The sequence below is a fragment of the Nipponia nippon genome, unplaced genomic scaffold, assembly GCF_047370975.1.
Source record: "Nipponia nippon isolate SJK-2023a ecotype South Korea unplaced genomic scaffold, ASM4737097v1 scaffold_5, whole genome shotgun sequence".
In the NCBI taxonomy this organism is placed as follows: Eukaryota; Metazoa; Chordata; class Aves; order Pelecaniformes; family Threskiornithidae; genus Nipponia; species Nipponia nippon.
In genome coordinates this window covers 52,291,013-52,314,226 of record NW_028262369.1, presented here as the reverse complement: position 1 = coordinate 52,314,226, position 23,214 = coordinate 52,291,013, and the positions used below count along the sequence as shown (strand labels likewise).

General features: G+C 54.5%; 1 protein-coding gene across 3 annotated transcripts in view; it reads right to left on the bottom strand.

Annotated features, from left to right (window-relative positions):
* The window catches only part of TNR (tenascin R), an 80,745-nt gene extending 63,355 nt beyond the window's left edge, over window positions 1-17,390 (bottom strand). For all 3 annotated transcript variants that reach the window (XM_087733192.1, XM_087733191.1, XM_087733193.1), the window contains exon 1: window positions 17,195-17,390. The gene's annotated coding sequence lies outside the window, so the exon portion shown is untranslated. The remainder of the gene's footprint in view (window positions 1-17,194) is intronic.
* Between the last annotated feature and the right edge of the window lie 5,824 nt (window positions 17,391-23,214).

The window sequence follows — 23,214 nt, the reverse complement described above, 5'->3', positions numbered from 1 at the left end:
GGGTTGGAGGTGCATCCTCCACCAAAGCTGTGCTGGTGACACTGCTGCGATGTCGCCATGGTCCCCCACATGAGCTGGCCAGAGACTTTCAGGTCTTGAGGTAGGGCTGCTGGCAAAATCCACGTTGCCAGCATGTTTTAGATACAAACCCACTGTGTTAAGAAGGAGAGTGTAATTACTAACTCTAATTACAAAGAGCAGTAAATCACCAAGAATTTTTTTTTTTTTGGCCTTCGCTGAGTTTCTTCGATATAATAAAGAAGAATAATTGACAACCAAAGAGACCCACCATCCTGACACTTTAACGACAGCCTATTTTGAGACACTAGATCAGCAACTCAGCAGTTCTAGAAGTTGTAAAAACTGTTGTAAAAACTACTCTCTGTCCAAGCAGCTGTAAAAACTTGTCTCCAATGATGAGGAGAGTATGACTGCTGGGGGGGTGCCCTGGGGCACAGGCATCCCTGCTGGGTCCAGTCCCTGGGAAAAGATTACCATCCCCCATCCCCATCAGCATCTGACCCTGTGGGATGTGAGGGCACCCAAAGGCTGCGGGGCAGAGCAAAGCATCACCAGGGTGGGCTTTTTCTTCACCCCAGCCATGCAATAAAAAGAGCATTTAATCCCCTTGCCAGTGGCAGGGAGAGACGGGAGTGAGCCCTGAGCAAAGCCAGGCACAGAGAAGCTGCGGCAGGAAAGGCTTTCTCCTCCATGAGACGTATGACGGTCAAAAAGGCCTCTATGGATGAGCGAGATTTTCTGCTTTTTGCTCTGCCCCTCTCCAGCTTTCCAACACCAGGACATCCCTGCATCTTCCCCGCAGTGCTGGCACCCTAAAACTGGCAGAAAACCCCACTATGAGTCTTGATAGGGGCAGTATGCCTGCTATGCACGTATGCATATATATTTTGGAGCATCCTTTTGGGGTGCAAGGCAATGCAATTAATAGCACAGCCCTGTCGGGGGCTCATTAAGGATCGAGGGAAGGCAGCGTGGTGCTGGGTTACAGTGCCTGGCTGCTGCCAGGAATTAGCATCGAGGTGTCACTCGCTTTGTTTTGAATAGCTCTTTCGACTTGGGCTGTAAAATTAATGTCTGAGCAGATAGCTGGGAAAATAGGAAGCCATATAAAGCAACTTGGCACTTGGCGGGGGAATTGAGATGAGCTGCATTTGGGAGATATTGGGTTTTGATTGTATTTCTTTCCCCTGCAGAGATGCCGAGTGCCCTGGCACAGTGGGTACCACATCCCCATCCCTCTGCGCCACACCCCCAGCTCTCCCTGACCCCCAGCCCCCCAGTACTGCTCTGATCTCACTGCTTATTTATCCACCCTGCTTTTCTCTCAATTCCCCCTTCCCTTGCATGTTTATCTAGCCCTCCGGCCACTCAGTCCCTGCTTTATTCACTGCTTCTCCTGCCCAGCCTCTACCTTGCGCTCCTGGCTAGAACTTTACCTATTTATATTCTTAACCTTTGTTTCTCTTTCCTCTGTCTCTTTAATCTGTGCATCAATCTTGTTTATGGCCTCCATCACACTGCTCATCTCGGGTGCATTACCAGCGAGCTAATACGGCCCCATCTCCGTGCCCTCTCTCCTAAGCCATCCTCAGCTCTAGCTCTTCCACACAGCGTGTGGTGGAAGAATACCCTTCAGTGCAGGAGCACAAGGTGCAGGAGCTCAGCATCCCACCCCAGGGATGCTTCTCCTCCCTGACACACTTTTTGCCCCATTTTTGGGGTTAGGCTTTGCCGTGCACATGGGCATCAAGAAACCTGCAGCTGGCAAACATGCACAGGGGTGCCCAACCTCCTGCATACCTTCACCCCGGGATGCTCGGGACCTGACCACCCCGCAGAGGACAGCAAGTTTGGGGAGAAAGCTCACATTTCAGTGAATGTGTGAGATTGGTACCTGGGGCAGCTTTTCCAAGCTTCCCAGAAGCCGAAATTCAAGCCCGGAAGTTCATCAGCTGAACATCCTCAATATATTACCCCGTTCCTACACCCCACTGGCTGCTCCGGCACTGAAGCTCCGTGCTTTTTCTTGGCCTCCCTATTCCCACCCCATCACTACATCCCATAAAGTTGCCTCGCATGGCCCTGCCTATATTTTTACCACCTTCTCTCTCTCCCTGGAGGGTGGGAATTTCCCTTTTGCTGATTCACGCCTCCGTTGCATCATTTTTTTTTTAGCGCTGATGCTGGCTACGCTCACCCCAGGGAAAGGCTAAAACCCCAAGCTGCTGCTTCGGGGACTGGCCCTCTGCCAGCCACGTGCTGCCGACTCAGCCAAAAACCTGCACCTGTGCTGAGCAAACCCAAACCTCTTCCACCGTTGGGGTCAAATAAGGGAAATTTCAGGGGTTCGTTTTCTTCCTGCTACCCTATCCCCAAACCTGTGCTCCCAACCAAGTCCCCATGCTGGGAACAGCACACCTCAAACTTCAAAAAAAGCCTTTTTTAGTATACAAATCCCATGGCACTTCGCTCTGAGCCATTAAGGTGGCAATAAAAAGGTCGAGGGACTGGTCACAGCCCCACGGGCATCACCTGCATCCCTGGTGGAATGGAGCCATTTGCAGCCCCAGAAGGGTTTTGGGCAGGGGGAGCATTCAGATCCCCCCACAGGCAGTTTTTTGGGGGGTTCAACAGCTGCATTGTGTTTGCCTCTGGTAATTCCTCCTTGCGATAGTCATCACTGGGGATTTCCCCCTCCCCTCTGTTTCCTCCCACCTCCCTCCACATCGTGCCCTGGATGGATCCATCCCCCTGCAGAGGCGTCTCTTGGCCAGTGGGACCCAAGGATGCTCAGCCAAATGGAGCATCTCATGCCACGATGGGCACTTTTGATGGGCTTTGCCATTTATTTTCTATCCTGGGTGACTGTTCTTTTATTTTTTGCTATTAAAACGGCTCAAGAAGCATCCCACCCAACCTACTTCCTTCCCAAACCCCATTAATTTCTGCATCCCTGCCAACCCCGCCTTGCCTAGTAGTAATCTTGCCTCCCACTGGCAAGGTATAGTGGGACCACACAAGACCTCACTGCCCGGGAAGAAATTCCAAGCAATTCCAAGCAATCCAAGGATTTCCAAGCAATTCCTGCTTGACAAAGGGTTGCAATGACCCTTGTGATTGGCTCAGGAGTGCTGCTGCCTGCTCAGCTCAGGCAGGGTCCCTGCAGGGATCGGGGGAATGTGTCTCCAAATCCCATATCATGGAGGTTTCCCATCAGTCATTCCTTGTGGGGTGGAATGACTTTGGAAGGTGTCAGCTGCACCAGTGTGCTCCCCCTCTGCTTTTCTGCCAGCAAAGGCTGCCTGTCCCCTGCCCGCACACTCAGTTCAGGGTGGGAAAACCCCACTGAGCTGCCTGGGGCCAGCACAGCTCTGTGTTCCCCATGGTCCCTGTGGCCATCCTGGGGGACGTCTCCCCTTTCCCCCATCATCCTGACAAGCCCAGAGGATAATTAGTGAGTCACGAGCCCCGCAGTCACAAAGTCAGGGTGGCTTTAGCTCCGGCTGCTCTGCCATGGTGCAAATAACAGGGAAACGGGGATTTTGGCATTCAGCTGCAAAGCCATCTTTAGGGATAATCAAGAGGTGCCCCGAACAGGGATGCAGCTGCAGGGTGCAGGGAGGGGAATGAAAATATAGTAATTACTTGGTAATTACAAAGTAACAAGTGGTGATTAATGCTCCTGGCCTGTGATGTAGCAGGGTGGCCCTTGCAGCCGTGGGCCTGGGACACCACGGGGCACCAGCATGGATACCCTGGGGACCGAGCGTGGCACAGGGGGATGCGGGCAGCTGCCAGGCTGCCTTCACCCCAGCAAACAAGAAGTTAAAGCTTTTCCTGATGTGACCAGGAGCCATTTACTGGGACCCGCTCCTGCTGGAGGCTGGGAGCTGGAGATCTGGCTCTGGGCTTATCCCAAGTGCAATTTTTCATACCAAATACACCAGGGCATAAATGGAAGGTGTTTTTTTTCTTTTCCCCCTTCTTTGCATTAAAACATTTGTTCCAAATGACAGCAAGGAAAAAAGGAAAGGAGAAGAAGGGATGCAGCTCCCTGGCGACAATGGTCAGGGAAGGGCTGGTGGTACCCACAGGTGTCACGAGTTTGCAGTGCCTCTGCCAGGCTGAGCCCAGGGCTTGAGGCAGCTGCACCTGTAAGGGAGAGCAAAGAGCTGAGAGCTTTGCTCTCTGCAAAGCCCTGGAGGTGACGCAGCAAGGCAAGAAGCTCCCTTGCTAGGGACAACCTGGCACTGGCCATGTAACTGGGGTGTCCCAGGAGCCATCACCCACCAAGCCCTAGGGATCCCTGCAACTCGGAAGCAGAGCCCGAGCCAGCAATTAACCGCATTTGTGCCTCCAATCTCATTTGGAGTGAATGTTTTTCTCAAGGTCAAGCAGTGGGGAATGTATTTCTGTAGCAGGATTTGGGAGGAAACCTCCTCCAAAAAGCTGATTTTTCATTCCCATTTAATTTTTAGCCTGTTGAGGATGGCTGGTGGTTCCTCCTGAGTCTGCTCTGGTTTTGGTCCGAAGCATCCCACCCTCGGATGCAGGAATTATCCTGGACGGCTGTCAGGGTGTGGGCACAGCCACGTGAGTGGCTTAGTGGGATCTGAGGAAGGATTAGACACCGAAGGGGATAACAAGAGAGGATAAAAGCTTAGAGGGGATAAAAGCCCCTGGTGCACTGGGGTGCGAGGCAAATACTGATTGCCCGGGATCAGGGAGGCAGTTTCCCTCCAGGAGGGTAATTTATGGCCGCGGGTGGGATGATGTCGGTACATTGGTGTGGCCGCGTCCCGCAGCCAGCGCCGTTCCCTAGAAGCAAAGCTGGAGTTTTGCCCATTTTGGGTAGAGAGGTGTGGATGTTCATGTGGAAAAAATACTTGTAAGTGAAAATAAGTTTGAAGAAAGCATCCCCAGCTCAGCATTGGTTAATGGTTCAATTTATACCCCAAAGAATTAGATCTGCTCTAATTCCCTTGGTGTCCTGTTTAATAAGACCCCAAGTGTCAACTGGGTAAATGATGAATGCCACTGGTTTCTGCAGCAGGGCATTCTCCAAATACACTTATTTTAGGAGGAGGGGAGTCCATGCTGGACTGGATCTTAGCAGCCTCCTCCATGCCAGCTCCTCAGGTCCCACGCACATCCTCCCAGCAGGAGCAGGCAGCGGGAGCGGACAGCCTGGATGTGGGCAGAGGGATGTGCTGCCTGCCCCAGCTCCCTCTGCCTCCATGAGCCAATTTGGGGTCCCTCTCGCCTTGTCCCAGCTGATGGAGGACTGTCCCACCAGGTGGGTGGGGTGGACCACGCGCCCCAGCGTGATGAGAGGTCTGTCTGTACCGGGCGTGGTGGAACCCAAACCAACCACCTGGGGAGTGGGGAGGAATAAAAGCCACCTGTGCCAACCCGCTGTGCTCAGTGGCCTCATGTCAGGCAGCAGCTTATTAAAAAGCCATCAGCGACCAGGCTGCTGCAGGCCATATGCTGGGGGAGAGGAGACATGTCCGTGCTGGTACCATCTGGGCATGGTTTGGGGGGTCCCTCTGCCTGTCCCAGTGGTGGTGTGTGTTGGCCCCTTCTCTGGGTCAGTGGCACCTGGGGGTCTGCACAGGGCTGGATGGCTTCAAATTAATGCTGGGGAGGTAAGGACCAGCACTGGGGTAGGAGGACAGGTCCTCCACGGCGATGCAGTTTGGTTCCTGACTGCATATGGTGGTGGCATCATCACCCTGCCTCAAATACCACTGAATCTGGGAGAAGAGCATTCCACCAGTGCTGGGATGGGGCTTGCACACACAAGGCTCATCATCCATGGGCTGCTGAACGGGCTCTTAAACTTTCCCCATGCCCAGCCAGGCTGCACAGGACCTGGGTACGAGCAAGTCTGCCAGCAACACGCATACATGTGGGTTGCAGCGACAGCACAAATGTCCCCTCCTCCAGCTGTATTTAAAATTAAGATAATGCCTTATTCATCTCTGCAGCACGATCAGCCCCATCTCTGCTCTGCTTTACCCAGCCTGGGGCAGAGAAGAGCTTTGCTCCCTGCTGAAGGGGGGCACATGCCTTCCTCAGCTCTCAAGTGATGCTCATCGGGATGCTCATCCTGCTGTTTACATAAGACCCATGTGCACAACACCCCGATGACATTAGAAATCAGTTTTTCCTGGCTAGATCTTGCTCTCCCATCAGCTTCATGGGATCCTGTACCAGAATTTCTCCTTTGGTTACGCTGGGACCTGAAGGGGATGTGCAAGGGGAGGACCGAAAGACAGTGCTACTCCTACCTGAGAGCTGAAATATGGACCGATGCCAAAATACGGATGAGTGAGAGTTCACCTGGGATGTAACGGGTATTTTTAAGACCAGATGTAATACCCAAGCCCTCACTATTTACAGTCATTAAATGTCCCCCGGTTCATTCTGCAAAGGGTAGGCACATTAACCTGCTGGCCTGGCTGCCCTCCACTAACCGCATCCTCATCACACAAATTCCCCTGACATTTGAAACTGCTCTTTTTTTCCAAACCCACTGCCTACTCTCACTTCCCAACCCAATATTTTGAAGCTGGGCATTTTCTTCTTGTCTTTCCTAAGGATCTTATAGCATAAATGATGCTACAGAGGAAGAAGAAAAGACCCGTTATCAAAGCATCAAACATAAGCACGTCTCCATCACAAAGAGAATATTTTTTTCTACAATTAATATCCTAAAACTGCAGGGAAAAGCCCTCCCTTGGGCAGCAAGGTGCAGGCGGGCAGAGCATCACCCTTGCCAGGGCTCACCGCTGCCTGTTCTGCCTTCACCACCTCTCCTGCCAGCTCCCATTTCCATGGAAACCTGCCCTTCTTGCTCCTTCCCCTGCCTGCATTCCCACTAATTTAAGGAAACCAGTTGCTTTCTGCTCCCCAGGAGTTGCCTGGACCAGCTGGAGACATCCCACCGGGGCAGGCAGCGATGCTCCCCTGCCTGCTGGTACCTGGCAGCCACTGCCCACCACTAACGGGGGTCTGTGCAACGCTCGGGGTGGGTGCGTACCCTTAGTTCTGCTCTCTGGCAGCTGGGGCAGGGAAGGGCAGGATCCCTCCTTATCTCTGCCTCTTTTGTCTCCTCTCCTCCCTCCTGATCCTTTCCGTGGCTGTCTCCCCTCTCCCAGCCCTCCTTATCTCTCCTCCCCCTGTCCCTCTCGCCAGCATTGTTTACATCAGTAAAACACTTGTCCAGGTCAAATACGGTTTCCTGATAAACGCATTTCCATTGATTGCTGAAAAGAAAAATCCTCCAGAGCAGCAGATTCTTTGCTCTGCAGATCGATAACACCTCAAAGTCCCTCTTATGGCCCCCCAGCTCTCCATCCTGGTGAGGAGGATGTGTTTTGGGGATCCCCTTAGAGTGGAGGCAGGAGGGACCCCCTCCTGCAGGTACAGGATGTAATATATGACACCTGAAGAAGATATATGATATAAGGCACCTATAAATCCACCTGGGAGACTGAGAGCAGGGCCCAAAGGGCTGGCCCCTTCTGTGCTGCACCCATGGGTGGCGAACTACCTCCAGCTGCTTCCCCAGGCAAGCACCCCAGTGCATCAGCACCTGCACCAATGCCCATGCAGGTAATCCAGGCTTCTCTTCCCTGGGGCTGCCCAAGCATTCCCATTTCATGCTGGAAATCAGGGATGCTCGGGCACTGCCACGGCTCCTCTGCCAAGCCCCACAGATGGGGACGGGAGGCGAGGTGCTGCCATGCAGTGCTGTGCAATGGCTGGAGTCCCGCAGGCCACTAATGCACTTGCTCATGTGTCGCTACAGCAAGTGATTTAGCCGTAAAGCCACAACTGATAAAGAGAAATTTAAAGGGATTAAGCTTTCTGCCTCTGCTGCCAACGAGATGCTCCCCATTGGGGTCTCCCCTCCCAGACCACATCAGCTGCCGTGGGACCTCGCAGATGAGACATGTGGCCATGGGCACCCACCCAGACCCCCCCCAGTACCTGCAGGGTTCACTCAAGAGGATTGTTTTTAGACTAAAAATGCTGAATGACATGTAATTTACTGTGTAAAATGATGTTTAACCCACCCATCCAGTCAGTGGTTCACCTCCTTTACAGCAAAACACACAGGGTGATACTGGGAAGCATCACAGCCCAGTGAGCCTTGCCATTTGGTGTGGGGAGAAAACAAATTAAATTATAATAATTAATAATTAATGATAAATAATTAATAAGTACATAAAAATGAGAAATAATAATTTGAGCTAGGAAGAAACCAGCCCAAGTGCTCCGTTATGGCCCCTGTACACTACCAGAGCCCTGACCTGAGGGAGCCAGCCAAGCTGCGTGGTGGAGCATAAGGAGCTGTAATGAATTCAGAGTTTCCACCAGGCTTTAATAAAGTCCTTCTGCAGAGGCTATTAAGGGAACTAAGACAAGAGGTGAAAGTGTGTTATGGATCAGAAATGGTCTAGAAGACCAAGAAAAAGATAAAAGAGCCGAGCAGTGATGAAGGCATCCTATGGGGTGGAGAGCCTGCGACATCTCCTATGGAGCACGTGCCACGGCCTGGCTGGACCGCGTCGGGGGCTGCAGGAGGATGTGCCATGCCCATCCTCATGAGCTGGGTTAGTTTTAAAGTGGAAGCTAAACCTCATTCATCCCCAGTGTGGGCGTTCATTCAAAACTGCCTTTGATGCTGAAGATGCTGATGCCATCTTCCTCCCGACAGCATCCAGCCTGCGCATTAACAACACAGCCCTGAACCCCCCCAACCAAAAGGCCAGGTTTACTCCAGCTCAGCCTTACTGATGCCACCAGGGACTCCGCTGCTGGTCGGAGCCCATGCACAACAGCTCCATCACGGATTTTCACCCAGCTCCATCCTGATTTTCAACCCGCATTGGCTCGGGGGGTTGCTTTGGAGGTGCTGTGGATACATCCCTGCCCTTCTTTGGGCACCAGCTTCGGGTTTACCCCTTGCTGAGAGGGCAAAGATGACCTTTCCCAAAGGCAAAACAAACCCCTGGGACATCCAGGAATTGAGGAGGGGTTACACCCCCCCAGACCCCCCCAGTCCCGCACGGCTTCATGCCTCCAAGCTCCCGGCGTGAAGGCTGCAAACCCCCGGCGCCTCCGAAACCCTGCCCTGCTGGGATGGATTTTTTTAATTGGATTGTGACAAACATTTAATACCTAATAGAGCTCACACCGGCACAGTTAATTAAGAAGGTGACTAATCCAATTCACTCGTGGGAGCACAGGAAGAGAGGAGCGGGAGGGAGGGAGCCTGCGTGCGTGCGGGGAGCAATGGAGGGGGGGGAGCAGGGGATGGGAAAAATCAGCTCAGCTGCTATCACCCTTCATTTCATTTTGTGTGAGTACATAAACGATGAAGAAGGACTTTGCTTCCCTGTTTTCTTTTCCCCTTGCAAGTGCTGGAGCCACTGGGTAAATGCTGAGCTGTCTCAGGCTCTGTGGGAACATCACTGGGGTATCAGCCCGGGGGAGGGTAGAAACTCATGGCAAGTCGGATGCTGGCAGCTGAAGGCTGTTTGGGGCTCAGCCCTAGAGATGCCCATAGCCGGGGCTCAGCCCTAGAGATGCCCATAGCCCAAACCTTGCTCTTTATTTTAAAGCATCCCCCAGCTGTTTTCCAGCTCTGGATGGGATGCCGAGACTCAGGCACCCCAGAGCATGCCCCCTCCACACAGGACCCTGCTGCGGGGCCGGTCCCAGGCACGTCGGGCCAGCAGAGCCAGCTGTGGCAACATCTGTATGCCACTCACTCCCCGTCCCCCCGGAGTTGATAAATAAAACAAGCGGAGTTATTTTGGCCCTGGGGACAGGGCTGTCTCCCGGAGCACAGAGCTTCTCTTTCTCCGTCTCCCCGTGGCGCCAGAGTTCATTGTTATTCCCCAGTGGAGAACAGGACATGGATTGAGCCGAGGTCCCCATCTGCAGCGGGCAGCCAGAGAGAGACTTTCTTCATATTAGTGCCTAACGGCATCAATAGCGCTTTTAAATGAAGCCCCAGGGGGGAACAAAAGGCCAGAGCGGGGAAGAGCGTGCGGTCAAAGCTGGAGAGGGATGGGGGAGACAGGGATGGAGCTGGGGGAGGAGTGGGGAAGTGAAGGATGAGCTGGAGAGGAAGATGAGGGGGGAAACCAGAAATGAAGTAGCTTTGTATAAACCGTGTTTACTACCGAAAACAGGGCAGCAGGAGGACCTCGGGATGCAGGCGGCAGTGGCATGAATGCCAGGTACCAGGGATGCTGGTAACATAGCCTGCCTCCAGCTCAGCTCAGCTCAGCCCTTGCCCGCTGCCACCCGCCCAGCAGGAAAGCGCCCTGCATGTTAATCAATGTCCTGCTGCAATTAGTCTTCGTTATGCAAGGCTAGTGAAAAGAGACGATGCTTTAGCAAAATGACAAGCGAATGGGTTAAAATTGGGGAGGAAAAAAAAAACCCAACCCAAAGAAAAACCAACCAACCTCTGCCCAGGGATGCTGCCAGCCTGGGGCCAGCGGCACCCACACAGGCAGCACCAAAAGCACCCGCTGAGACCCGATCGCTTGTCCTGGGGTGCACGGGGCAATGGGTGTACGTCAGCCAGACGGGGGGAGGACGTGATGATTCGTCAAGTGATTAATGAGGAATTACATGGAAGGTTCATCCCTCCTGTGGCCGGGAGTGAAGAGCCCCACCGGGGACCCCGCATTGTCCCCCTTGCAGGAAACAATTACTTAAGTTAAAATTATTTACTAAATGAGGCAATTCTCAGAGTGCTATCTTGGAGCCATTTGCACAGTCTACTTTGTTACTAGTGCTACATAATAAATTAACTGTGTAATTAAAGATAAGTTTAATGCTAGCGCTTTGCAGAAGGATTTTCTTTTAAGTCTCCATGCAAGTAAAAGCATCCCTTCTGAAAACACATGCACGTGAGCGTTGTGCGAGGAGAGGCTGAACCCTGCGCCGAGACAGGCAGAGACAGGCAGGGCCAGGAAGGGCCAGGCAGGGTACTGGTCCGCCATGAGAAACATCAGGTCCCATTAGCGCCAGTGTGTCCCCTTGGGGAGCCCCTTTGCCCCACCCAAGGCACAACAACCAGATCAAACCAAATCAATCTGCATTTTAATTACTGGCTGCGGGGATGCTGAGCCGTCTGTGGGTGCCAGCAGCCGAAATCGCCTCTGGTGAGGCTCCGTGCTCCCCTCCCCCATGTTATATAGTAGGGACATGGGTGTGCTCCATCAACGGGACCTATTCCCAGCCGCGGTGCTTGGCAAGATGAAGCTGCAAAACCCCATGGGGAACAGAGGACTCATCCTCCAAAAAAAATAAGGAAAATAAAAAAATGTGCTTTAGGAATCTGCGTTTTCAGAGATTTCTGCTGACTAACACGATTTCAGCTGAAATGAAGGTGGGGAAGCAGCTCCAGAGATTTGCCAGGAAGCATTTCCCTGGTGGAGATGATGCTCTAGGACCACAATGGTGGGACTTGACCCCCACGGGTGGGGACCACGAGAGACTGTATGAACCAGGGCACGCACACTCTGCCCCTCCTGCTTGCTCACCCATCCTGCACCCACCACCCCGCTCCAGCTGGGGAGCACAGTACAGGCAGGGCTCGCTTCAGGCAGGGCTTGGTGCAGGCAGGGCTCAGGGATCACATCCCCAGCAAGCTATGAGCTTGGAAAGCCAAAGCCCAGCCTTTCTCCATGCCGGCCGTTGGTGGGGGCAGCCATCCCCGAGTGCCTGCCTGTGCCTGCAGGCAGACTGGCATGGTCCAAACGCATTGGTATCGACTTGACAATCAATTTTCAAATCCCAGGCAGCCAGGCCAAGGAAGAGTAATTACACCAGCCAGCCGTGTGCCCCAGCTAATGCGAACAGAGCAGCTTTCCCCTGGGACATGGCCTCTGCACCAGCGTGCCCTTTCGCATCCCAGAATGGAGAAAGCGGTGACGGGTGGGCAGAGTTAAGGCTGTTTGCCTTCCTCTGGGGAAGATATTTGCACTTTGGAGGGAGACCCAGCACCCACTGGAGCATCTTGGCTCCCCAGGCACTTCTCCAGCCCCATTCACAGCCCTCAGCCCCGCACTATCCCAAGTGGGATCTTCTCCCAAAACAAGTGAGAAGAAGAGGAGGGAGCTGCCCAGGGGATGAAGGACAGAAAGCTGAAATACTTTCTCCCTCCCATGATGCCTCTCGTGAGTGGAGGGGAAGGAGAGAGACAACCCCTCGCCTCTGCCAGACCCCTCTCCTGGAGGACAGCCATTACCAAAGGACATTTCTACACTTGTAGTAGCTACATGCACTTTGTTTCCCCAAAGCATGGATGATTTTGAGGGCTCCTCCAAAAGAAGGAGTTCTAGCGGGGACAAGGGAAGTGAAGTGGGTTGACAACATCCCACACCCACCCAGAAACCAATTAAACACCCCCGAATAATTCCTCTAACAATGACCCACACGACCACGTGCTAGCAGGGGGCTTCAGTCCTCATCCTCCCATGGTGGCTCACCATAGAGGACAAGCGCTGGGGCTTTGCCTGCTCTGGGAAAAGAGATGGGGAGGAGAAATGCCTGCCAAAAAGCTCTTATTTAGAAAAAAAGCTGAGAGGGGCAGGGAGGAGGCAGTAGGTGGGATGGGATGGGTCCTAGCTTTTCCTGGGACATACTGTCGCCCAAAACCCAAGAGCTTTTAGGAGAAAAATGTTCAGATGAAGATCTCTGCTCGCCAGATCTCCTAGAGACAAGGACCTCAGCAAGCCCATACCGCCTCTGCTGTCCTTTTTGCTGGGGGGTTTTGGGGTCCTGGACCCCTTCCTACCCCCAGCTACTGTGGGGAACATGGTGGGGAGAATTTAGTGTCCCTGGGATTTCCACCCTACCTGCAAATCTGGCAGCAACTGGCCACAGGGTATGAAATCGTTGCCCATGAAGGTCCCCAGCCTGGGGAGGACAGGGGACGTGTGACATCCCGCAGCCACGACACCTCCACCCGCCCCGTGTTTTTCCAAGCTCTGCCAACCCGGATGCTTACGGGCCAGCAGGTCGAGCTCACCACGCTGGCTTATTAAAAGTGTTGTGTTTTACTGAAGGTGGCTGGTTGAAACTGGGAGACATAAGCAAGGCAGCTGCCAGCACCTCCCTGATGCCTGGCCTGGCTTTTCAGCTCCCTGTTTTGCACCCGCTGCCCTGTGGATGTTTTGCCAGGGAGAAACGTGCTAGTTTATGGAAATACAAGGCTTTGACATTGCAAAGCATCAAGGAAAACAGAAGGGGAAAAAAAAGAACCAAACAATTACGTGGGCCTCATCAAGGAGCTGCCAGGAGAGATTGCACTGGGTAATTATAAAGGGAAAATAAAATCAAGCTCCAAGATGAGGATGACAAGCTGGAGGGGACCAGGAAGGTGCAGGAGGAGAGGGGCTCGCAGCACCCTGCGGCGGCCCGTGGGTGGGAGGTTTGGTGCCGAGATTTTGGCGAGGAAGGATTTTCCTTTGAATATTAATTCAGTCGGAAAACTCTCCGAGCAGGTCCGGAGGCCAAGAGGCGGGTGGGGACGTGATGTCTCGACAGGCAGCGCTGAGCCAGCTGCCGGCTCCAGCTGCCTGTCTCTGGGCTGGAGCAGTCCAACTACTCTAAAATTCGGGGCTATTTCAAGGAATATCATCATCAATTAATTTGTGCAGGGATGCTGCTGCCCCAGTGGGAAGGGGCCCACGACCCCCTCCTTCGGCTAGGGAACAGTGGGGAGGGATGGAGGGGAGAGACCCTTTCAATCCCCATGAAACCCCGTTGAAGCAGCTCCCCTCGAGGGCTGTGGGAGTGGAGGCAGCTGATGGGGACAATTTACCTAAAGGTCAGCCGAAATGGTGCTGGGCACCCCGGGATTTGTTTCAGGTGCAGTGGTAAGGAATGCTCGATCTGCCTTGCAAGACATGCGAGAGCGCTAGGGAAAAAAACCCTTCTGCCAGGGAGGGACTAGTGGCACCTGCCCCATATTTTCTATTCTATTTTTTAATTTCTTATCCCTATCCCTTCTTATTTCCTTATTTTATTTCTTGCACAGCGAGGGTGACACCAGGCTGAGAGGAGTGATGTGAGTTAGGGGAGACCGGGAACTAAGCATGCCATCGAGCAGGTCCCATAGAGACTTTGAGCTTCAAGCACGTAACACCATCAAATTTAGCAGCCACCTTCCAGTAACTCCAGCCAGCACACTGGGCATAATTAGAGACCAGTTCCTGAGAGCTGGGAGAATCCAAGAGACCCCAGGCTTTGCCCTCGCTGGGATTTTAACCCTGGCCTGGCCGTAGGATTCTGCTCCCCTGGCTGGGACCACCCTACAGGGAGAAGCAGCATCTAACGACATTGACATTTTGTTTCTCATTACAGGCGCAATTAAAAGGAGAGAGGATTAGAGGCGACGGCCGCGTCGTGTCCCTGTCCCTTGGCCACCGCATGCTGCCTTTATCTCTTCTGCCTGGGCAGTTCCATCAATGGATCGACTTCTTCCCCCGCCTAATTTATGGCTCCTTTATGTTTGTTTATATAATATGGTTAAACATCTACTTTACACCCTGCATGCTTGTACTCACTAATTAGCATTTTTCTCGGCGTTTATTGCATTCGCTACGCGCTCCGGCAAGATGAACAGGAGCAGGGAGAGGGCTGGGAGCCCCATAGACACCCTGCGTCAGGGGCAGGAGCCGCAGCCCCCAGCCCAGCCCTGCCCAGCAGGTTTGGGTGCCTGTCCCCCCACAGAGCTGCAGATGAAGCTGTTGGCAGCCAGACCTGTGGCTGTGTCAGGGAAGGGCTCCCCTAGGATTTATTTCTACCTTCTAATGCAGTTCTTGAGACACTTTAGGGGGGGGATTGGGGAGCCTGGAGCATCACTGTCAGGGGAACAGCAAGATATCTGTGTCCCCCCACCATGGCTGCTGCCCAGAGGTGACAAACCAGTCCCGCAGCCTTCTGTCCTGCCCCTGCTGATGCTCAAAGCCACCCACTGAGCCCCTCTGAGTGGATTTGGGGTGCAGGGCAGGGCAGGGAGGTCTCCGGGGGGTGGCTTCAGCCCCCCTGTACCCCACAAGCAGCCCCCTGGACATGGCAGAGCACAGCTTGTCCCTGCCCACAGAGGCACCTCAGCCAGGAGCTGAGCCCAGAGGAAACCCCAGCTTCAGCCCAAACCAGACCTTCTCCTCAGCCTTGGTTTGCCAGGATTTACAGCCAAATCCCCGCCAAGCACCAGCATGATAAGCCCTGGCAACCAGCACTGTATCTTCCAGTCCTGGCAGTATGGATCTACATACAGATCCATACCACCCCGGGGCCCGAATCTGCCCCATGGCCCCTGAGGAATCACTATCTCTTGCTGCCCAGGCAGCCTGGGGGGGACCTGCCCTCCCAGCAGGCTGGCAGGGCCAGCGATGCTCCGCAGCCCTTCCCTCCCACCGAGTCTGCCTGTCTGGCATCCTGTCCTGGGGGTTCGCACCCCATCGCTGTGAGCACGGACCGGAGAGTCAAATTAACAGCCAGGCTCATGCTCCACCAAAGGTGCAGGAAAACCCTGTCTGACCCCTCTGCCTGCCTGCCCGGCTTCTTCCTCCTGCCCATTCCCTGCACCGCAGTTTCCATGCCTGCAGACGCAAGTCCCACAGCCACAGGGGGATACAGCCAGCAGAAAGCGATCCCCAAATCTGGCCCTTCCTTAAGACCCAATGCCACTGCAGGAGGGGATGCCTAGTCTCAGCCAACACATGGACAGGAGCTTCCAGCAGCGAGGTGCTCTCCATTCCCAGCCAGGAGGGCAGGATCCAGGGATGCTTCTTCCCCACAGGCTCTGCAGCACCTTGGCAAACACCCTGCCTTTCTAGGAAGCATCCCCCCACCGGGTTCAGCCTCCTCCTCTCTGGACAGATGGATCCTGCCAGAAGTAACAGGTAACTGCTAACAAAGCACGCCTAATTAATGTGCTCCTCAGAAACACCCTTGCCTCCCCTTCCTCCAGATGCTCAGCCACCCCTCTGCTCAGCAGCGACCGCGCCAAATGAGCGCTCTGCTCCCTGGCTTTACAAGTCACAGATCAGTGAAGGCTCAGGGAGCATCTTTCAGCCCAGAGCTCTCAGATGGCCCCTTCCAGGGCAGCCCAAGGGGTCGGCTCTCCTAGAGCAAGGCACCGACGCTGCCCACAAGGTATTCCTGAGCAGGCAGGAGAGGAGGTAAAAATCACCTTCAAACTTTGGTGAATTGAAGCAGAAAGCTGGGGTTAAGGCTCAGCAGAGGGCCTGGGTGGTCTTCGTGTCCGCCAGCAGCATCTACGGGCAGACGGCAGCCGTCTGCGGGAGGAAAGGCTGCGCAGGGTTGTTTCCACCCCGCCTGGAGTTAGAGATGCTGCTTCCCCGGCGGCTGCCGGCACGGCCCTGCGGGGAACCGGGCTGCGCTCAGCCCTTCGCAGAGGGGAGCCGTGGGCAGGAGGGGGGGGACGGGGTGAGAAGCAGATACGAAGCACGGCCTTGATGGGGAGAGGGTGTGAATGAGGCCCCCCCAGCGCTGCCTGCGAACATGCAGCAAGAAACCTCCTCCCCTCCCCGAATTGTCTCCTCTCTCCGTATGACGCAGGTGCCAAGAGCCAAATTTCTTTAACCTCATTCCAGCAACAAAAGGAACTTGCAGAAAGTGCGGGCAGCCTTTGTCCTCCCCCACAGCCCCCAAAAAACCCCACCCCCCCCTTTCCCCGCACAGCCCCCCGTGCCGGGCCGGGGAGTCGCCGCACCGCGGCGGAGGAACGGCGGGTCCCTTCCCACCGCCGCCTCCCTCCGCGCCCAACTCCGCGCCTGGCTGCCCGGCCGCGGGGGTGGAGAGGGGGACACGGACGGAGAGCAGAGCGCACGGAGCCCAGGCGGCCCCGGGCCGGGGCGCGGCCGCCCGCGGGGCCGGGATGCGCGGAGCAGCGGAGCGCGGAGCCGGGGAACCAGGAGCGCGGAGCCGCGGAGCGCGGAGCCGGAGCGCGGAGCTGGGAACGCGGAGCCCGGAGCGCGGAGCCGGCAGCCCCGGAGCGCGGAGCCCGGAACGCGGAGCGCGGAGCCGGGAGCCCCGCAGCGCGGCCGCCCGCGCAGCGCGCAGCGCGGAGCGCGGAGCTGTCCGCGGTGCTGAGGACACTCACCGGGCCGGGCCGGCGCCTCCTGCCGCCGCCGGGAGGAAAGTGGGGCGGCCCCGCTCCGGCGGGGTCCCCGGGCTCGGCCTGGCGCCCTGCCTGGCGCCGGCAGCCCCGCTGGCTGCTGCGGCGGAGAGGAGAGACCCCGGGACTGCCTCGCTGCCGCTCCCTCCCCTGCTTAAATTTCAGCAGCTTGGTGGTTTTTTTTTTCCCCTCCTTGTTTTTTTTTTTTTTTTCTTTTTTTCCCTTGCTCTCCCCTCTTCTCCCTCCGCTCCCCGCTCCGGGCTCTCCCAGCACGCAGCCACCTAGTGGGCAGAGGCGGGAGGAAAATCCCACCCGCAAACCCACGCGGCACCGCCGCATCGCCTCCCACCGCCGCCCCGGCCGGCCCTGCCGCCCACGGGCTGCCCGCCGGCCCCGCCGCGGCCACGCACCTCCCGCCGCCGGGCCTCGGCTCCCGAAGGAGCGAAGCGGCTGGAAGAGGGTGGGGGGAAAGGGGCCACGCAACAAAACGGGATGCAAAAAAAAGTGACTGAGTTTGGCCCCAGCCTTACTGGGCTGTGGATGCAAACCAGCGCGGGCACAAAAATGGTCAGCGGGCTGGAACACCTCTGCTATGAGGACGGGCTGAGAGAGCTGGGGCTGTTCAGCCTGGAGAAGAGAAGGCTGCGGGGTGACCTTATTGCGGCCTTTCAGTACTTAAAGGGGGCTTATAAGAAAGATGGGGACAAACTTTTTAGTAGGGCCTGTAGTGACAGGACAAGGGGTAATGGTTTTAAACTAAAAGAGGGTAGATTTAGACTAAGGAAGATTTATACTAGATACAAGGAAGAAATTTTTCATGATGAGGGTGGTGAACGCTGGAACGGGTTGCCCAGAGAGGTGGTAGATGCCCCATCCCTGGAAACATTCAAGGCCAGGCTCTGAGCAACCTGATCAGGTTGGAGATGTCCCTGCCCATTGCAGGGGGGTTGGACGAGATGACCTTTAAAGGTCCCTTCCAACCCAAACCATTCTGTGATTCTATAACCCCAGACAACGAAGTCTGGGTCTTGTCCCCCCTCCGAAGGTTAATTAACAGCCACTGGCCTGGGGGAGGATTTCCTACCCAGCTGGGAGGCTGGGGTGTCACGATTGTACATCACTGCCTGAAGAGGGGAACAGAGCTGCTTGGGGAGGAGAGGGCAGCAGCCTCAGCCCCAACGGGGGGCTGAGGACCCTCCTCACTCTGATCCCTCTTTGAGGGTCACACCCAGCTCCCCTTCCAAGCAGGATGGAGAAAGAAAGCCATGCTGGCATTATACATTGCCTCCAACTAGCCATCAGACCTTGGGGAAGTGGAAGGATAAACGGCCAACCTGGCAGCAGGTATTTTTACACCCGTCCTTACTTAACCTGGTTAAAAAGACCTGAGTTCAGCATTCCCCACTGCTCCTGTACAGCCAGAGACCGGCCTCACCAAAAGCATGAGAAACAAGCCTCAGTCCCCGGTGGTTGCTGCCTCAGATACAGCCAGGAGAAATTTTCAATCGAATTCTCTCTTTGCATGTCAAGAGCCATTGAAGCCATTTCTGAATTCCTGACAAATTCACCCAGTTACCATCACTCAGCCAAAATAATGTGGGAAAGATGCTGAAGAGGCTGCAATGTTATATTTTAACATATTCAGAGTGGTCTAATTCCTTTTAACATCAGAACCTACCTGAATATTTGAAGTAATAAGCCTCTGAAAGCTTTTTGCTCAACGACGAGCAGCGTTGTTGATGGTAGAGGCTTTTTTTTTCCTAGCTGAGCTGGTGAACTGAAGTTGAAAAGAGTGATTCAGTCTAATTCCCCATACAACTTTAGACATAGTTTCCACAGGTGGCTTAAACATTTTCCTGGCAAGCTGCTCCGTCAGCTGAGAGACTCTCATCCTGAGGAGTTAAACCAGACCTCCCTTAGACACAGCAACAAGGTGGCCCTAAAAGTTTCTGTGACTCCAGAGGTACGATTTCATTTCCCAGTTTCCCCACGTCACTTGGGGTAAATTGCCTAATCTACCTCCTACCTCTGTCAAATGGAAGCTCACTGAGAGACGTAAAGCCCATTAATAACGATGAGATGCTTCAGCTCTGTAGATAAGTGCCCACTTAGATGTATAGGGAGTCATATACCTGCACCTACGTGCACAGACATGCTACACAGAGTGAAACCCACAGCTCCAAGGAAGTAGGCAGTGATTTTTGATGGCCTCAGACACCAGAGCTAACTAAACCTGGTTGACCTACACCCAACGGGTGCCACCAGTGAGGTGGCATGCAACCTTCCTGACTGTAATGCAAAAGCCTGAGTTGGAAATGAGATATTTCAGCTGCAAGAAAATTCCCTCTTTGGTTTTACAGATGTACCAGCAAGACAAAAATTATGTTCGTTGGACCACACTGATGGAAAAAAACTAAAGAAGCCATATTCAAGCAATAGATTGAAATAGCTGATGCGTCCCTCCTGGCTTTCTCCACCCAGGCTCCTCGCTGTGGTGGGCAAAAGGACCTGGCTGGGTCCTGACTTGGATGCTGAAATCATGGTGGCTGGAGAAGAGGAGGTCATTGCTCTCCTTCGCCTTCCTGCCACGATGGCAAGCTTGCAAGTCAAAGTCAAGGGCAACATCACCGAAAGTCGTGGCATTTTGATCATGACCGTGCATGAAGCAGTGGTTTCTTGCCCAAGACCCTGGGGGCAGGGTGGCTGGGTGTAAAACTGGCATGCTTTAATTCCCATGGTAGTGGAGATGCAAGGAAGAAGCAGGGCCAAGCAGGGCTCAAAGCTGTCACTGCCTGCAGAAGAGGATCCTTAATGGAACCTGTGGTGAAGCTGAGGAGCAACACACAAACTCCATTACTCTTAAATGCACTTCAGAGCAAAATACACCCCAAAAATGAGAAACTCACTTGTTTTGCAGCCAACACAAGAAGTTTTCCAAGGGACACCTCCGGAGGGGAGAGCGTGTGGCTTGCATGAGGCACGGATGGTCTGAAGTGGTCCCTGGGGACCACTCTGGGGAAAACTAGAGATCTTCATTTAGAAGTCGTCTTTGGGGAGATCATTTCAAATACCTTTCCCCCCTCTGTTTTGCTTGTGCTTTTTGCAGCTCTTTGGGGCTCTGGGCCATATCCACCCATGTAGCCCAGGCACCCTCACACTTCCTGAGCCTGCCTTGCTGATGCCAGCAGGAATCGAGCCTCAGCTGGATACCCCAGGGACTTCCATCCCTGCAATAATACGGTGCATTAGGGAAAAGCACCCTCCAGTGAATGAGACCTTCTCGGATGGCCTGAAGACCCCAGGATTCCTTCCCTGTGTGGTCCCATTTGGGGAGATGCCCAGCAGTGAGCTGCCACTGTTTCCATCCCTCCACTCCTGTTGTTCCTCTCCCAGCAGAGCCCTCTAATCACCGGCACCCGCCTGCATCCCCAGGCTTTGAGCATCCCTGCTATTTCCCCTGGGTGTGCGGGACGATGGGAACTCTGCCTTTGCAGGAGGAGTTTGGGAAATGGCTTTTATTTATTCTCCCATCACTGACATTGGGGATGGCAGCCCCGGGGGTAAGGTCTTATGGAGACCTACATGTACAAAACGAAACTGCCTCTTGGCAGCGGTGATCCTCACATGTATGCAGAGGAACAAGCTGGGGCTCCCAGCCTGAATTACCAGAAAATTAAACATATGTCCTCATTCACCCAGGCGAGGAATTAGACGTTGATCCGTCCTGATTCCATCTACTTCAATTACAGCCGAGGGCAGGTGCTGCCTTTCCCTCACAGAGACCCTGGGAAGGCTGAATAATCCCGGAGAGGTCTCCAGCCCACAGCGCTTTTTCGGAGCCGGAGAGCACTCTGGGCACTGCAGCCCTGGCAAGACCCATGGAGGGGGATGCTCAGGGCCAGGAGGGAATGCTCAGGGCTGTGGGAGATGCTTGGGGCCATGGGAGGATGCTTGGGGCCATGAAGGGATGCTCGGGGCCCTGGGCTGGATGCTCGGGGCCCTGGGCTGGATGCTCAGGGCCCTGAGAGGGGATGTTTGGGGCTATGAGGGGATGCCCAGAGCCCTGGGCTAGATGCCTGGGGTGCCAGAGGTATGCTCAGGGCCCCAGGGGGCTGACAGCACCCCAGGTCACTTCCCCAGGAACTTGCAGCACACACAGGGCTGTGGGTCTGTGGATAATATGAGGAAGCCTACCATAAACCAGGAGCGATATTAAAAAGGTTTGACTGTAATCGCAAAAGCAATAAACTCAAACCTTTAAAACCACCTAATATCCTACAATCAAAGCTCCCAAATTATCCGCTATCATGCAATAGCTGAATGAAGGTGAGCAGTGGCAGGGGCGCTGAGAACTGTGGCGGAGCCAGAAAACAGCCCTGCAAAATAGGTGCGAGCTTTATGGCAAGGCAGCCCAGATGCTTTATTGGTCCACAGCACCGAGACTTCAGTCCTCCTGGTGATGGGCAGGGAAAGCCTGTACCCAGCTCACTGCAGAGAGCTCCCTTAGTGTAGGGTTTGTGTTTCCGAGGGAGAGGAGAAATACCTTGAGATGCTGCAGTGGTGGGAAACGTGGGCAAGCCTGGGTGGGAGATGCGCTGGCAGCTACAACCTGTGTGGCCCATGAGGGTGTCTCCATCTTTGACCTTGCTGGCGAGAAGCAAATGGCCTCGCTGTGAAGCTGGGGGAAGCTTGTTTTTTTAATGACAAAACAGTTTGTCTAACATTTCATATGTGAACAATAAATATTAATATTATAGTATGGCATTGCTGTGAAGTCCAAGTACTGCAGCAGGTGGGTCGAGCCAACATGGCTGTACATACAATGCTCATTAGGAGAGGAGATCTTTTGGAAAATATCCAATAAACCCATGCTTAGGAATCACTGGGAGCACACGAGAAACCAAATGGATTTTTTAATTTCACATTTTAAGGAAGGACACAGCTTCGCTGCCGAGAGCAGAGAGACATGTTGCTCATTGTGAGAGGTGCCGAGGATGGGATACCTCCTAGCTCTAAGTGTTGGTCATGTCCATCCTTCTCCATCCCCAGCCCCTGCTCCAGCACCCCTGGAAGAGCCCCAGGAGAAGAGAGTCACCCATGGGGCAACACTGAGGTTGGTCGCCACTGATGAAGGGAAGCAGCTGCAAAGCTGTGCCCCATCCTTGGGTTTCAGGGTGCTGCTGGCAGCAATTTCCCTGCTCCTCCCCAGCATCAGCTGTGTCTCAGTGTGTTCAACAGCCCCTAAAGACAGTAAAGCAACTTGGATGGAGGTGTTGCTGCTATGGAAGAAGCCACGCTCTGATCTACAGGGGGATGAGCCGCTTTGCTGCTGACCTGTGCTCAGACCCATCCCCAAATACCTCTCCATCCTGTTTGAGATGGCTGGTGCCTGGACCAGGCAAGTGGGGGGAGAGGTGCCACCCCACAAGGGCTCCTCCAAGGGTCTCTCTTGGAGCTCAGACCCCAGCAGCAGGCTTTGCACGTGAGCCGGGCTGGCAGTGCTATGGGGCAGTGCTATAGGGCAGCACATTGCCCCAGTGGCAAGGGGCTTTGCCATGGTGCTGTCACCTCACAGCCTCAAAACACGCTGCAAACTTGGAAAGCAACTAGTGGCACCCGTGCTCACCTAGACAGGGACACCAGCCTGCCTGGTGGGCAGGCTGCAGGCAGTGGCAGAGGATTGGGACAGGCAGGGTGCGATGAGCAGGCAGGGCCTGAGAGCTGGCATTGGGCTGAGCATCTCCTCCACTGGCAAAACAAAACCCAACCTCTTCGGTGTGCCGAGGTTCTTCTGTGCAAAGCAAGCTGGAAATCTCCCCCTGCTCTCAGGGCCAATACAAGGGTGCCAAAAAGAGGGTTTACTTAAGCCCAGCCACTCTTATCCTGGCAAATCATGATGGTTCCCAGCTTTGCAAATCATACTGGGTGGTTTGGGGCATTGCCTTCACTTTTTTTCTCCCCCTCCGCACCCCTGCTCGCAGTAGAAGGTGCAGCAGCAAGGCCAC